Source organism: Salvelinus sp. IW2-2015, unplaced genomic scaffold (genome assembly GCF_002910315.2).
Source record: "Salvelinus sp. IW2-2015 unplaced genomic scaffold, ASM291031v2 Un_scaffold809, whole genome shotgun sequence".
Lineage (NCBI taxonomy): Eukaryota > Metazoa > Chordata > Actinopteri > Salmoniformes > Salmonidae > Salvelinus > Salvelinus sp. IW2-2015.
The window spans coordinates 472,458-489,474 of NW_019942619.1; the positions used below are offsets into that span (position 1 = coordinate 472,458).

Genomic DNA, 17,017 nt, shown 5'->3' on the forward strand with positions numbered 1-17,017 from the left:
TACTGTATTGTAGTCTGCAAACTTGATGATCGAGTTGGAGGCGTGCATGGCCACGCAGTCATGAGTGAACAGGGAGTACAGGAGGGGGCTTAGCACGCACTCTTGTGGGACCCCAGTGTTGAGGATCAGCGAAGTGGAGAGGTTGTTTCCTACCTTCACCACCGGGGGGCAGCACGTCAGCAAGTCCAGGACCCAGTTGCACAGGGCGGGGTTGAGACCTAGGGCCTCAAGCTTAATGATGAGCTTGGAGGGTACTATGGTGTTGAATGCTGAGCTGTAGTCAATGAACAGCATTCTTACATAGGTATTCCTCTTGTCCAGATGGGATAGGTCAGTATGCAGTGTGATGGCATCGTCTGTGGACCTATTGGGGCGGTATGCAAATTGAAGTGGGTCTAAGGTGGCTGTTAAGGTGGAGGTGATATGATCCTTGACTAGTCTCTCAAAGCGCTTCATGAGTGCTACGGGGCGGTAGTCATTTTGTTCAGTTACCTTTGCCTTCTTGGGTACAGGAACAATGGTGGCCATCTTGAAGCATGTGGGGACAGCAGACTAGGATAGGGAGAGACTGAATATGTCCGTAAACACACCAGCCAGCTGGTCTGCGCATGCTCTGAGGACACGGCTAGGGATACTGTCTGGGCCGGCAGCCTTGCGAGAGTTAACACGTTTAAATGTCTTACTCATGTCGGCCACAGAGAAGGAGAGGGGGGGCCCGCAGTCCTTGGCAGCGGACCACGTCGGTTCCGCTGTATTATCATCAAAGCGGGCAAAGGTGGTGTTTAGTTTGTCTGGAAGCAAGACGACGATGTCCGCGACGTGGCTGGTTTTCTTTTTGTAGTCCGTGATTGTCTGTAGACCCTGCCACATACGTCTCATGTCAGATCCGTTGAATTGCAACTCCACTTTGTCCCTATACCGACATTTTGCTTGTTTGCATTGCGGAGGGAATAACTACACTGTTTGTATTTCGGCCACATTCCCAGTCATCTTTCCATGGTTAAATGTGGTGATTCGCGCTTTAAGTTTTGCGCAAATGCCGCCATCTATCCACGGTTTCTGGCTAGGGTAGGCTTTAATAGTCACAGTAGGTACAACATCTAGGTGCCCTTTGTGAGGCAATGTTCAACCTCATTGATTTCTGTGGTTGAATCGGTGTTTGAAATTCACTGCTTGACTGAGACCCCTTACAGATTATTATATGGATGTGTGGGGTAGGTACAGAGATGAGGTAGTAATAAAACAATTCTGGTTAAACACTATTATTGAACACAGAGTCCATTCAACTTGTGAGATTTGCACTCCTGAACTTATTTAGGCTTGCCATAACAAAAAGGGGTTGAATACTTGACTTAACACATTTTAGCTTTTCCTTTTTAATTATTTAGTCCATTATGGGGTATTGTTGAGGTATTGTGTGTAGGCCAGTGACAAAAAAATCTAAAATGTAATCCGTTTAAAATTCAGGCTGTAACACAACATGGGGAAAAAGAATCAAGGAGTGTGAATACTTTCTGAAGGCACTGTATAAATATGGTGCTTGACATGTTGGCGCTTGACATCCTTGATAAAGCCCAAATCAACAGCTTGATGAGATGACATTACATTAAGTCCTTTTGAGAGGTGTTGGCTGAAGTGGGATATTTTGCCCTCTCGCGACAGTGCCTGCATTCATTTCTGATGCATTAACACTTCACTGTGCTCGAGTGGAGAGCAACATGATTTAGTCATGTTCTCGCCAACTAGCTGATGTGGAGGAGGAGGATTTCAGTCTGAGGTGCACCTGGCTCAAACTGAGGAATAAAACAATCATCTTTCCTAGTAGCACACAAAACCTCTCCATACTGTACAACAAAATGGTGGACACTAATGAGGTCAGGGTGATTTATGTGTATCCCCATTTGTCTCTTGATGCAGCTTGCATAGGGCAGAGAAAAAAAGGTATAGGAATGGTACTGATCTGGGTAATCATGAGTCCACACGAACTGTGATTAGTCAAAACTAAAATGGTGGGACTATGAACCTTTTATTGATGATCTCAATCCAGTATCAACCAGCCACACCTACTGATTGTACTACTGGTACAGGCCTTGTGGAAGGTATCAATTAAATTCTTCATACAAGCTGTGCCAAAACAGTGCCTGGAGAGAATTCCATAACTTAAAATGGAAATACCACAGTCTCTTAGCAGAGAACGAACCAACTTTCAGCTTTAGTCATTTGGTCAGCCATTTCATAGGCTATTTGTTCATCAAGGGCACAAGTTCAACAGGACAATATCTGAAGATCCTCAAAATTCCACCCTCTGATAAAATGTGTACAATAGAATGATCCGGAATCCAATGATGAAACAGTACTTTGACACAGTAATTAGCAGCCAACAGTGAGCAAGTAAGTGAATCAATTGAACCCAAAGTCAGACTTGCCAGGGAGCAGGAAAAACAAGCAATACAAGACACAGGATTTCTCCAGCTATCCCCGAAAAGGGAAACAGGACTTGTTCGATTGGGTAAAGTTTTGGTTCCAAAGTTGTTGTGTTTCCAGTCGCAGAGAACAAGAGGGCTTCATTGAAATTCCTTACATTGCACCACAGAGCACAGGGTCAGAAGAAAGCACTTACGCTTGCGCCCTTACCAAACGGCTGCACAAAACAAATAAATGCCAATGGGTTTGGAAAAAATGGTGCAGATCAGTGCTGTGCAGAACCTTCTGACATCCAAATATAAATAGTTTATGGCTTGAGTGACTCAAGAGAGAAAAATCACATTCAAAGTAAAGCTGAAGACCTTGTAAACAGTGTAGGGCCATGATGTGCACAAACAAAAACCTTGACACTGCAGTGTTTGCAGTTAAATTCCATCTAAGATTAAAGACATGCTCAAGCGATTTTTTTACTTTTCCTGTTGAACAGCGATATCAAGTACAATGTTCCCTCTCAGCTGCGCACAGGCGTGCAGCTCCCCGGGACTACRTCGCAGAAGAAATACCAGCCCTCACAGACAAGCATGAGATTGAACTTCACTCAACGTTCTGGCGTTTTCCCCCTTAATTAATTAACACTTTCAATTACCAATTTTTTTTATTTAAATGCTCTACATTTCTGTAATTTTCAACATAGAAACCCTGCCAGAAATGATTTACAGAAACTCGTTACAAATGATGGAGTCATCCATGATTCACCAAAATTATATTTTGAAAGCGGAAGCAAAATATTTTAAGCATGTGTTTTCTTTTCAGTGTACTCCATCTACACTGAATTATGTTAGCTGTAAGGATTTCTTGCCTAATAAATAATAATAATAAATAATAATGTAAAATTAACTAATGTACAGAAAGACCTGTGTGAAGGCCAACTTAGAGGAGGAACTGAGGCAATTAAATATTTTCAGTCTTAAAAAACACCAGGGCTTGATGGTATACCAGTAGAGGTATATCAGATCTTTTGTGATGTACTCAAAGATCTATTATTAGCATGTTTTAATTACTCCTATAAAGATGGTAGACTTTCAGGTAGTCAACAAGGTCTGATTTCATTATTACTGAAACAGGACCCAGGTGGTAAGTATAAAGATGTTGTCCATTTAAAATAACTAGAGGCCTCTTACACATCAATGTTGTAATGCAAAAATCCTGGCAAAATGCACAGCAAAAATAAATAATGTTACCAGATGAAGTTCATCCTGATCAGACAGGTTTTGTACATGGACGATAGACAACATTCACCTTAAACAATTGAACATTTTATGAAACAAAGATTCCAGGCCTGGTCTTCATAGCAGATTTTGAAAAGGCGTTTGATAAAGTCCGACTAGAATTTATATATAAATGCCTGGATTTCTTTAATTTTGGTGAATCTCTTATACAATAGGTTAGTTATGTACAGCAACCCCAGGTGTAAAATAGCAAATAACAGTTACTATTCAGAAAGTATTGAGCTTAAAAGAGAAGTAAAACAAGTCTGTCCATTGTCTCAATAAATGGATATGATGGCCATCGAAATGCTAGATATTAAAATTAGATCCAACACGAGCATCAAGGCGTTTGAAATCCGCAATCTGGATCCCTGCACAGTCTCATTGAAGAGCTTGTCACTTTTCTTGCATCTCTGGACCATATTACGTATTGGAATGTTAAAAAGACAGTGTTTACACTACCTTGTAATTTACCAATAATATGGGCAGATGGTGAAGTAGACATACTTGGTATTTATATCAAAAATATATAAAATGAATTTACCAATCAATTTCAATAGAAAGCACGCAAAAATAGATAAGATCCTACAACCATGGAGAGGTAAATACTTGTCTATTTATGAGAAAAAAAAATCACATTAACTCTTTGGTCATATCACAGTTTACTTAATAACTAAATGGCACTGCCTACTCCAGACAACTTACATTTTTTCAGTCATGAGCAAAAATGTCACTTTATTTGGAATTTATTACGATGAATATTAGTTTGGGGGGTTAAAATGATAAAACATTAAAGCATTAAACCTCTTACTAAAAGCTTCACTCATAAGTTATACTTAAACACAAAATGGCTCTCCAATAGATTAAGGATCATCCTTCGTTCAAAAATAACCTTTTGCCTTTATACAGATTACAACTTCTCATTCCTGACTAATTGAAAATTACATTTTGATTAAAGTAACACCTTTTCTTAAACAAGTTATACAAAGCTGGTTACAATTAAAATATGTTATCCTCCAGAAAATATCATATTTGTTCTATAGTTAAACTCAAATATACTGATTGAAAAAAATAAAACATTTTAAAAAATGTATAATATTTATTAATGATAATATGAATTGAAAACGGTGGAGTTGTCATATGCAGCTATCGAAAATGGGAATGTCTGCTCAATTCAAACTTACAACCATCTGATTGCAGCATTACCACAAAAATGGAAGGCAAGTGGAAGAGGGAAAAGGTTGGGAACGTGTTTGTCTGCCATATATTAAAATATACAAATTGTCTGAAAGGAATTGGCATGAACATAAATATATACTAGTTTCATTTGAAGACAAAAATGTTGGATAGCTGCCCCATACAGGTTGCAAAATAAATGGTAAGACATTTGCGATGTACCGATTCCATGGCAAACGGTGTATGAACTGATACAAAAACCACTTGATTCAACACTTCGAGTTTTTCAAATTAAATTATAATACGAAATTGCCATCAACAGAAGGCTATATTCAGTATCAGTCAAGTTTGGACACACCTACAATACTTTTATTTTTTACTATTTTCTACATTGTAGAATAATAGTAAAGACATCAAAACTAATGAAATAACAAATATGGACTCATGTATGCAATTTATTTTTATATATTTGACGTACTTCAAAGTAGCTACCCTTTGCCTTGACAGCTTTGCACACTCTTTTTGCACACATTTTCTCAACCAGCTTCATAAGGAATGCTTTTCCAACATTCTTGAAGGAGTTCCCACACATGCGGAGCACTTGGCTGCTTTTCCTTCACTCTGTGGTCCAACTCATCCCAAACCATCTCAATTGGTTGGAGGTCGGGTGATTGTGGAGGCCAGGTCATCTGATGCAGCACTCCATCATTCTCCTTCTTGGTCAAATAGCCCTTACACAGCCTGGAGGTGTGTTGGGTCATTGTCCTGTTGAAAAACAAATGATAGTCCCACTAAGCGCAAACCAGATGGGATGGTGTATCGCTGCAGAATGCTGTGGTAGCCATGCTGGTTAAGTGTGCCATGAATTCTAAATCAAATCACTGACAGTGTCACCAGCAAAGCACCCCCACACCACCTCCTCCATGCTTCTCGGTGGGAACCACACATGCGGAGATCTGTTCACCTACTCTGCGTCTCCAAGACATGGCGATTGGTACCCAATATCTCAAATTTGGACTCATCAGACCAAAGGACAGATTTCCACCGGTCTAATGTCCATTGCTCGCGTTTCTTGGCCCCAGCAAGTCTCTTCTTATTATTGGTGTCCTTTAGTAGTGGTTTCTTTGCAGCAATTCGACCATGAAGGCCTAATTCACGCAGTCTCCTCTGAACAGTTGACGTTGAGATGTGTCTGTTACTCTGAAGCTGTTATTTGGGCTGTAATCTGAGGTGCAGTTAACTCTAATGAACTTATCCTCTACAGCAGAAGTAACTCTGGGTCTTCCTTCCTGTGGAGGTCCTCATGGAGAGCCAGTTTCATCATAGCGCTTTTTATTGAACTTTTATTTAAACTAGGCAAGTCAGTTAAGAACAAATTCTTATTTACAATGATGGCCTACCCCGGCCAAATCCTAACGACGCTGTGACAATTGTGCGCCACCCTATGGGACTCCCAATGATGGCCGGTTGTGATACAGCCTGGAATCGAACCAGGATCTGTAGTGACGCCTCTACCTCTGAGATGCAGTGCCCTAGACCGCTGCGCCACTCGGGAGCCCGAGTGACTGCACTTGAAGAAACTTTTAAAGTTCTTGAAATTTTCCAGATTGACTGACCTTCATATCTTAAAATAATGATGGAATGTCGTTTCTCTTCGCTTATTTGAGCCGTTCGTGCCATAATATGGACTTGGTATTTTACCAAATAGGGCTATCTTCTGTATAGCACTCCTACCTTGTCACAAAACAACTGATAGGCTCAAACACATTGAGGAAAGAAATACCACAAATTAACTTTTAACAAGGTGCACCTGTTAATTGAAATGCATTCCAGGTGACTACCGCATGAAGCTCGTTGAGAGAATGCCAAGAGTGTGCAAAGCTGTCATCAAGGTAAAGGGTGGCTACTTTGAAGAACCTAAAATATATTTTGATATGTTTAACACTTGTTTGGTTACTATATGATTCCATGGGTGTTATTTCATGTCTTCACTATTATTCTACAATGTAGAAAATAGTACAAATAAAATAAAAACCCTTGAATGAGGGGCTACTATTTATGTAGGAGAAATGCTGTTAAAAAAAATCAAAACACTTAAAGTTTCCCTTCACTGTGATCGAAACAATGAAACATACCGAAACAAAACTACATTGTAGACAGAACACATTGGAGAAGGATTCTATTGCATTGACATGCACAACTAAGTCTGTACTCTACACAGACCAAACCGGTGCGCCATAACTGGACTGTGTTTACAGCATGAGCGGTCGTGAGTAGATGGCTCGTTTTGAAATTAAAGCGAGAACTGCATGTAGCCATGTGGGCACATTTGTTCATATCTTTTGCGAGTTAGTGAGTTATTAGCCCAGTTACAGATCATTTGTTGTCAGCAATGGGGGAGTGATTGCTTCCTACAAGAGCACAAAACATGTAACTTTCTAGACATCTTTGAAAAGTGAGTCAGGTAGAGCTTTTTTTAGTCTGTGTTGTATTTTGAGACATAGCTTATTCAAGCCTGTAGCCAATAGGCAGAGGGTAGCATTTTGATAATGGTATAACAATAATAACGCATTTTATTTTGTAAAGTGGTTTCTTGCGTCAAACAGCATTTTCAGTCACCACCTTGTCTGAAGGTTAATGTCAAGACCTGTATGTTCTTTTCAAAAGTCTAATGGAATGTAGGCCTACATTGAACACCACAGATTGGCTGCTACTGTAGGCTGAATAATATAACACTTATTTCTATGTGAAAATGTTGTGCATTTTCCCCATTGTTTTTAAAATGGTAAGCCATTGACAGGATCAAATAGCCACAGTAGCCTATTTGAAATTAGAGGGAAAATTGCCGAAGTATAAATACCATAGAGTATACACACACACATACTAAAAGGGTAAAAAAATATATATACAGTTGAAATCGGGAAGTGTACATAGTTAGGTTGGAGTCATTTAAACACGTTTTTCAACCTCTCCACAAATTTCTTGTGAACAAACTATAGTTTTGGCAAGTCGGTGAGGATATCTACTTTGTGCATGACAAGTCATTTTTCCAACAATTGTTAACAGATTATTACACTGTATCACAATTCCAGTGGGTCAGAAGTTTACATGCACTAAGTTGACTGTGCCTTTAAACAGCTTGGAAAATTCCAGAAAATTAAATCATGGCTTTAGAAGCTTCTGCTAGGCTAATTGACATCATTTGAGTCAATTGGGAGGTGTACCTGTGGATGTCTTTCAAGGGCTACCTTCAAACTCAGTGCCTCTTTGCTTGACATCATGGGAAAACCAAAAGAAATCAGCCAAGACCTCAGAAAGAAATTGTAGACCTCCACAAGTCTGATTCATCCTTGGGAGCAATTTCCAAACGCCTGAAGGTACCACGTTCATCCGCACAAACAATAGTACGCAAGAATAAACACCATGGGACCACGCAGCCGTCATACCGCTCAGGAAGGAGACGCGTTCTGTCTCCTAGAGATGAACGTACTTTGGTGCGAAAAGTACAAATCAATCCCAGAACAACAGCAAAGGACCTTGTGAAGATGCTGGAGGAAACAGGTACAAAAGTATCTATATCCACAGTAAAACGAGTCCTATAAATCGACATAACCTGAAAGGCCGCTCAGCAAGGAAGAAGCAACTGCTCCAAAACCGCCATAAAAAAGCCAAACTACCGTTTGCAACTGCACATGGGGACAAAGATCGTACTTTCTGGAGAAATTTCCTCTGGTCTGATGAAAAAAAAATAGAACTGTTTGGCCATAATGACCATCGTTATGTTTGGAGGAAAAAGGGGGAGGCTTGCAAGCCGAAGAACACCATCCCAACCGTGAAGCACGGGGGTGGCAGCATCATGTTGTGGGGGTGATTTGCTGCAGGAGGGACTGGTGCACTTCACAAAATAGATGGCATCATGAGAAAATAAAATTATGTGGATATGTTGAAGCTACGGCTCAAGACATCAGTCAGGAAGTTAAAGCTTGGTCGCAAATGGGTCTTCCAAATGGACAATGACCCCAAGCATACTTCCAAACTTGTGGCAAAATGGCTTAAGGACAACAAAGTCAAGGTATTGGAGTGGCCATCACAAAGCCCCGACTTCGATCCTATAGAAAATTTGTGTGGGCAGAACTGAAAAAGTGTGTGCGAAGCAAGGAGGCCTACAAACCTGACTCAGTTACACCAGCTCTGTCAGGACAAATGGGCCAAAATTCACCCAACTTATTGTGGGAAGCTTGTGGAAGGCTACCCAAAACGTTTGACCCAAGTAAACAATTTAAAAGGCAATGCTACCAAATACTAGTAGAAAAGAGGAGAAGGGAAGCGCTACTAAGGTACACAATAGTACATTTGGTAGACAGAAGGTGCTCTTTGGTAAAAGGGGTAAATTGGTCATCAAAAAGAAAGGAGGACCAAGGCTTCATATAATTAATTAAAATGCCTTTATTAGTATGGCATGTTCAATAGAAACAACGTTTAAAAAAATCCAACGCGTTTCGGCTGCATGGACTGGTCAGGGAGTACAAAAGAATAATACAATGTCTTCTTTTGAACAGCTTTTCCAAATAGCCCTAATTAGAAGAGGGAGTGGTTACAAAATTGATTGGACACACCTAGTAAGCAATACTATACACATTAAAATGAAATACGGAAGCTATGTTATCATAAAAATACAACTCCAAGCTAGAAGTATCAGGACACTTAGAAAGGGAGTCTAACCTTAAATATGACTGGGAGAAGTGTCAAGAATAAGACAGCAATATATTCCATAGTACACTAGAACACAGCAAAACATGAACAACAGTCTAAACATAGCTGAGGGCAATTGAGCAAAATGTCCCCTAGATGACAGCAAATGGACCCATCACAACCCTACAGGAAGGGTGAGAAATCCATGTCTTCATTTAAACCAGGGTATTTAGTGGACTGTAGTTTGTAAATCCCAAAACTTTCCCTTTGGTTTAATTGTTTAAGACGGTCCGCTTTTCTAATAGAGGCTGGAATATGATCAATACCCATAGCTTGTAGGGAGGCAGGGTTGCCATGGTGTAAGGACTTGTAGTGCCTTGCGATGGGGTAGTCTTCATTGCCTACCCGTATGGCGTACTTGTGTTCCGCTAAGCGGTCTTGAAGGCGTCTCTTTGTCTGTCCAATGTAGAACACCTTGCACTGTGGACATTCCAATCTATAGGTGACATGAGTGGTTTTGCAGTTAATGAACTGCAAGAGGACATTGTATAATTTTTTTGTACTCCCTGACGAAGGCCATGCAGCCGAAACGCGTCGGATTTATAAAAAATATAAAAATTAAAACATTTTTGTTTCTATTGAACATGCCATACTAATAAAGGCATTTTAATTAATTATATGAAGAGTGCCTTGGTCCTCCTTTCTTTTTGGCTACCAAATACTAATTGAGTGTATGTAAACTTCTGATCCACTGGGAATGTGATGAAAGAAATAAAAGCTGAAATAAATCAAATCACTCTACTATTATTCTGACATTTCACATTCTTCAAATAAAGTGGTGATCGTAACTGACCTAAGACAGGAAATGTTTACTAGAATTAAATGTCAGGAATTGTGAAAAACTGAGTTTAAATGTATTTGGCTAAGGTGTATGTAAACTTCCGACTTCAACTGTATGTATGTTATATATATATATATACAGTGGGGAGAACAAGTATTGGATACACTGCCGATTTTGCAGGTTTTCCTACTTACAAAGCATGTAGAGGTCTGTAATTTTTTATCATAGGTACACTTCAACTGTGAGAGACGGAATCTAAAACAAAAATCCAGAAAATCACATTGTATGATTTTTAAGTAATTAACTTGCATTTTATAAGAAATGCATAAGAAACATTGGCGGAATAAATACACCCATGACCAGAGTTAGGGGACAGTCTTCCACCTGATGGCGAAACTCAAGTTACATCGCTATGACCAGAGAAAGTGAAATATTCCTTGACATTAAAATAGACACAAGCTGCTAATAATATTTTTTTTTTTAAACGACCTATCGATACACTTGGCTACTCATTCATTGCAGCGCGATTGGAAGTAGGGAGAAGCATATTTGATGTTTTGTAAAGTGTTGACAGTGCTGAACAAAAACAAACATACTCAAAAACATCAGCTATATGCTCTATTCTTTGACAGTCTCTCTCTGGTCATGGTTTTAAACATCATGAAATCTCACATAGGCTAGTATCAAGCTCTGATGTGTGGTCGTGGAAGCTGTAGGCACAGTGATTTGAGCTTTCCGATTGTCCAGCGCAGTTAGCACACTTGATTTAGCCACAGCTCTCCTTGTCCACAGGGCAGACAAACAAAATAGGCAAAGTATTCCCCTTTGAACTTGCACCTACCAACAACAGCGCAATGCTTTATAATTTCTTCAGAAATGTTTGGTGATATGGATAGGATAGGCGCCTGCGATGACGCGGAAACGCAGTCTGCTGTCTGTCCCGCCTCCCGGTACAATTTGTATGCGCTGTGGTTGGTTGCAGTCTAATTTCTTTACACAGAGGGGGAGAGAACATGCTCGTCAATTTGCGCGTCCCATGTAATGTAAGCAGTATCGACGAGTAGAAATCCACTTAGCCCAATGATTGTTTCCCGGACCCCTTTATTCATTTTCTTTTGCATACAGTGGATTCAGAAAGTCCCCTTGACTTTTTCCACATTTTGTAACATTTCAGCCTTATTCTAAAATTGATTAAATTGTTTTCCCCCCTCATCAATTTACACACAATACCCCATAATGACAAACAAAAAACAGGTTTTTAGAATTGTTTGCAAATTTATAAAAAATATAAAAAACTTAAATATCATATTTACATAAGTATTCAGACCCTTTACTAAGTACTTTGTTGAAGCACCATGAGCAGCAATTACAGCCTTGAGTCTTCTCCGGTATGGCGCTAAAAGCTTGGCACACCTGTATTTGGGGAGTTTCTCCCATTCATCTTCTTTCAGGTCTCTCCAGAGACTTTCGATTGATTTCAAGTCCAGCCTCTGGCTGGGCCACTCAAGGACATTCAGAGACATGTCCCCAAGCTACTCCTGCGTTGTCTTGGCTGGGTACTTAGGGTCATTGTCCTGTTGGAAAGTGAACCTCAACCCCAGTCGGAGGTCCTGAGCGCCCTGGAGAAGGTTGTCATCAAGGACCTCTCTGTACTTTGCTCTGTTCATCTTTCCCTCTATCCTGACTAGTCTCCCAGTCCCTTCCGCTGAAAAACATCCCTACAGTATGCTGCCACCACCATGCTTCACTGTAGGGATGGTATTGGCCAGGTGATGAGCGGAGCCTGGTTTCCTCCGGACGTGACGCTTGTCATTCAGGCCAAAGAGTTCAATTTTCATTTCATCAGACCAGAGAATCTTGCTTCTCATGGTTTGAGAGTTTTTTAGGTGCCTTTTGGCAAACTCCAAGCGGGCTGTCATGTGCCTTTTACCGAAGAGTGGCTTCCATCTGGCCACTCTGTCATAAAGGCCTGATTGGTGGAGTGCTAGAGAGATGGCTGTCAATCTGGAAGGTTCTCCCATCTCCACAGAGGAACTCTGGAGCTCTATAAGAGTGACCATTGGGTTCTTGTTCACCTCCCTGACCAAGACCCTTCTCCCCCGATTGCTCAGTTTGGCCGTGCAGCCAGCTCTAGAAAGAGTKTTGGTGGTTCCAAACTTCTTCCATTTAAGAATGATGGAGGCCACTGTTCTTGGGGCTCTTCAATGCTGCGGAAATATTTTGGTACCCTTCCCCAGATCTGTGCCCCAACACAATCCGTCGCGGAGTTCTGACAATTCCTTCGACCTCATGGCTTGGTTTTTGCTCTGACATGCACTGTCAACTGTGGGACCTTATATAAACAGGTGTGTGAGCACGCCTTTCCATATTATTCCCAATCAATTGAATTTACAACAGGTGGACTTCTATACATTTATCGAAACATCAAGAATGATCAATGTAAACAGGATGCACATGAGCTCAATTGAGTCTCATAGCAAAGGGTAAATAAGGTATTTGTTTATTAATACATTTGCTAAAATTTCAAAAAACCTGTTTTTGCTTTGTCATTACGGGGTATTGTGTGTAGATTGATGAGGAAAAACATTTATTTAATAAGGCTGTAACGTAACAAAATGTGGAAAAAGTCAAGGGGTCTGAATACTTTCCGAATGCACTGTATGTATATATATATATATATATATATATATATATATATATATATATATATATATATATATATATATTTTTTTTTTATTCTTCTTTTTTTTCCAAAAACTCAAGGTGTTCAAGGTGCCATTTTTGACACTTGCATTTGGGCCAGGGCTGTTTCAGATATCTACACAGTACAGGTGACACCCTGTGACACTTCTTCCAATATTATTTTTATCCAACACACACGCAGACACAACAACAACAAAAAATCCTAAGTGTCTGGTGTGATTTTTAACCTGCCTAATTGATTTCAACTTGACTCTATTGAAACTATTTTGAGTCTCATAAAAGTCTAATTTCCGGCTTTGATTTATGGCAGATCTCTGCCATATGAAGATTGACACATTTCATTTTCTTCCAGCAGCCGATATTCCAAATGCCATCGGAGGGCAAATGTGCAGACAGCATATGTTTTCAATTGGCAAGATGGATTAGAGCGATGCTTCGTACAGCCATCACACAGGTCATTGATGCACTGTATGACTGGCAATGTCTGTATCCGTCCACACTAAAGTAATAATTTAGACAACATATTTGATTGACAGAAGAGCAGGAATACTGGCCAGAAATTAAATTAATTCACTAGGTGTCACAATGCATTTGGCAGGAATGCAAAAGAGGCTTGTGTAATATGGAGGTGGGTAAAAGCAAAAACTGGTTTTCCAAAAAGAGCCTTTAAATATTGCATTACAGATTTTTTTTGTTTTTTTGTTGTTGAAATTGAGGTTTACACTACAGTGTGGGTAAGAGATAGGCCTAGTTCTCTCCAGCTAAAATGACTAAAGGGTTGAGTTATGAACAGAGTGACTTCCCTCAGAAAATTCTAATTGAGCAAAACCTTAGCAACTACTTCGTCTGATGATTGACTTTGGATGCAAACTTAAAGTACTGTTCCCAGACTTTAATTAAAAAGCTCAAATCAGGCTTTGGGTTGTCAATTTCAGTATATAAAGTACATTCTGTTCCCAAAGCTGTCAGATGTATTATTATTCCCCATATCATGCGTGCATTTTAATATCCCTGGTTATAGCAGCAATTAAATCCTCCTCCACATTGTTTACTATAACCAAGTATCTAATTTGAATTTTAGAGGTCATTAGACTCAAGCAGACTGTAGCTGCAATTACCACAGATTACCGCCAACAAATCCACCATGTCATATACTTAGATAACTCGTATCTAAACATTTATCATAACGAGGTGGTACATGTCCAACTATACAAACACTTCCTGCAGCTGCAATGTACAGTTAAAATGTAAAACTGAATACAATTTATGGTAATCATTCACAACTCATTTAGGGCTACTTTTTAATTACAAAAAAAAACTAACATTGAGCATTTGTTTGTATTCCACCACAGATGTATACTTTATGTAGGCTACACTTTATTATCAAAACTCTTTACATCGAGAAGATGTGATCAATTGATATGTTCAATAGAGGAATTTGTGTAGATGAGCATAAGTTCATCTAAAAGCATTGCATTGACACAAAATGTGAAGATGGGAAAATTCACAACAAATTAAAGGTTTCTCTCCATGATGAAACCTCAGCTTTACAGATTTGGCAGCTTTAGTTTCTTCACACACACACACACACACCAGCAGCAGCATTAAGCTCCTTTGTTCTCATCCACAACAGAGAGGAAGAAGCCAGTAATGGCCGTGTCATGTCTCTGCATGAATAATCTCCTACATTAAATGAGACCAGGACACTCCTTACAATATTCGTTTTATGGTCACTTCCATTGGAAATAGCCCATTGGGCTCCAATAACACCAGAGACCTTGTAAGGAATGAGATCTCATTGAGGTGTGCCACAGGGGACGACATGTCGCGCTGCATATCTGAAGAGAACTGTGAAGCGTAGACTGAAGCATGGAAATGTAATGTGTATGCACGAGCCGGATGGTATACAAGTACTGGGGTTATACAGATTCCACCAATCTTGCCAAGACAATTGCAAGCACTGGTTTGTGATTTAGGCCTAGTACTGCAGTGGCAACAGCATATTCCAACTATATCTATAAGTATAGGGTAGTGTTGTCACGATACCAGAATTTTGACTTCGATACTAGGTTTAATATCACAATACACGATACCATCACAATACCATGTTAAAAAAATGCATATTAGCCAAATTCACAGAATAGCACTCGATCCAGACAGATAAACTCAACTACTGCTCTGTTCAATCGTTGGGCATCATTTATTTGATTGGTAAATCTATTGATGAACTGGATATGTAGCCTAGGCCTATCCACAATACAGGTGAATGCATATTCAACAAGGGTGTGTGCATGCATTGAGTTCGAGCTTGTTTTGGCTGATAGGGCCACATATGACAAATCAACTAACCTTCCATTTAGGATTTATTTTAGTGTACTAGGATTTATTTTAGTGCACTGATCAACAACATTTGCATAGAAGTAGCTAATTTTCCAAAAATGTGCACCTTCTCTTTAAAATCAGTAATGACGTCATTCACAAGGAGCGAGGGGGCGGTCCGTTGGAGCAGTCAGTTCGTTGAGGCAATAGTTCATATTTTTGGAGACGTAAGCGAGACCAAATAATTGAATGAAAAGTATTTGGTGACAATCAACTTTGAAGTCAGCATATTTGACATATAACAAAAAGTACTAGGGTAGTGAATTGATGTTAGCTTTAGCCAGCAAGCAAAGTTAGCCTACAAAGATGGAAGCTACCGGTATCTTCTTGCATTGTAAGGTGTTCAAGCCTGTATGGACATTGTTTTGCAAAGTTGCAAACAGTAATTAACAGTTTCAACATTTCTACATGCCGCATTACATTATTCAAGTGTGTTAACTTCTGTGCAGCATGAGTTGGGAGCTAACATTATCCAGACTTTCAGTGCAGGCTAGCAATGAGTAAGTGGAGCAGTCAAGGTTGGCGCTATAATAAAGGGGTCGGCTGCGCTGATAGACAGGCTTGAACCGTGAGACATTCCCGAAAGTAACAAAAATTGAGTACCAAACTGTTTTTCATGTTCTAGTATGGAAACGTTTCGGTATACCGTGCAACACTATTATAGATCACAATGGGAAACATGAATCATCAAAGCAAGTATAAACCAATCTCCAATCCGAAGTTAAATCTAGAATTGGCTTCCTATTTCGCAACAAAGCCTCCTTCACTCATGCTGCCAAACATACCCTCGTAAAACTGACCATCCTACCGAGCCTCGACTTCGGCGATGTCATTTACAAAATAGCCTCCAATACCCTACTCAATAAATTGGATGCAGTCTATCACAGTGCCATCCGTTTTGTCACCAAGCCCCATATACTACCCACCACTGCGACCTGTACGCTCTCATTGGCTGGCCCTCGCTTCATACTCGTCGCCAAACCCACTGGCTCCAGGTCATCTACAAGACCCTGCTAGGTAAAGTCCCCCCTTATCTCAGCTCACTGGTCACCATAGCAGCACCCACCTGTAGCACGCGCTCCAGCAGGTATATCTCTCTGGTCACCCCCAAAACCAATTCCTCCTTTGGCCGCCTCTCCTTCCAGTTCTCTGCTGCCAATGACTGGAACGAACTACAAAAATCACTGAAACTGGAGACACGTATCTCCCTCACTAGCTTTAAGCACCAGCTGTCAGAACAGCTGACAGATTACTGCACCATCTATAATTTAGCCCAAACAACTACCTCTTCCCCTACTGTATTTATTTTGCTCCTTTGCACCCCATTATTTCTATTTCTACTTTGCACATTCTTCCACTGCAAATCCACCATTCCAGTGTTTTACTTGCTATATTGTATTTACTTCGCCACCATGGCCTTTTTTTTGCCTTTACCTCCCTTATCTCACCTCATTTGCTCACATTGTATATAGACTTATTTTTCGACTGCATTATTGACTGTATGTTTGTTTTACTGTTGTATGTGTCGAACTAC

The 17,017-nt window shown here is 40.0% G+C and overlaps 1 protein-coding gene across 1 annotated transcript in view; it reads right to left on the reverse strand.

Annotated features, from left to right (window-relative positions):
- The window catches only part of prim2 (DNA primase subunit 2), a 111,178-nt gene that overhangs the window by 78,188 nt on the left and 15,973 nt on the right, over positions 1-17,017 (reverse strand). The gene's annotated exons all lie outside the window — the stretch shown is intronic.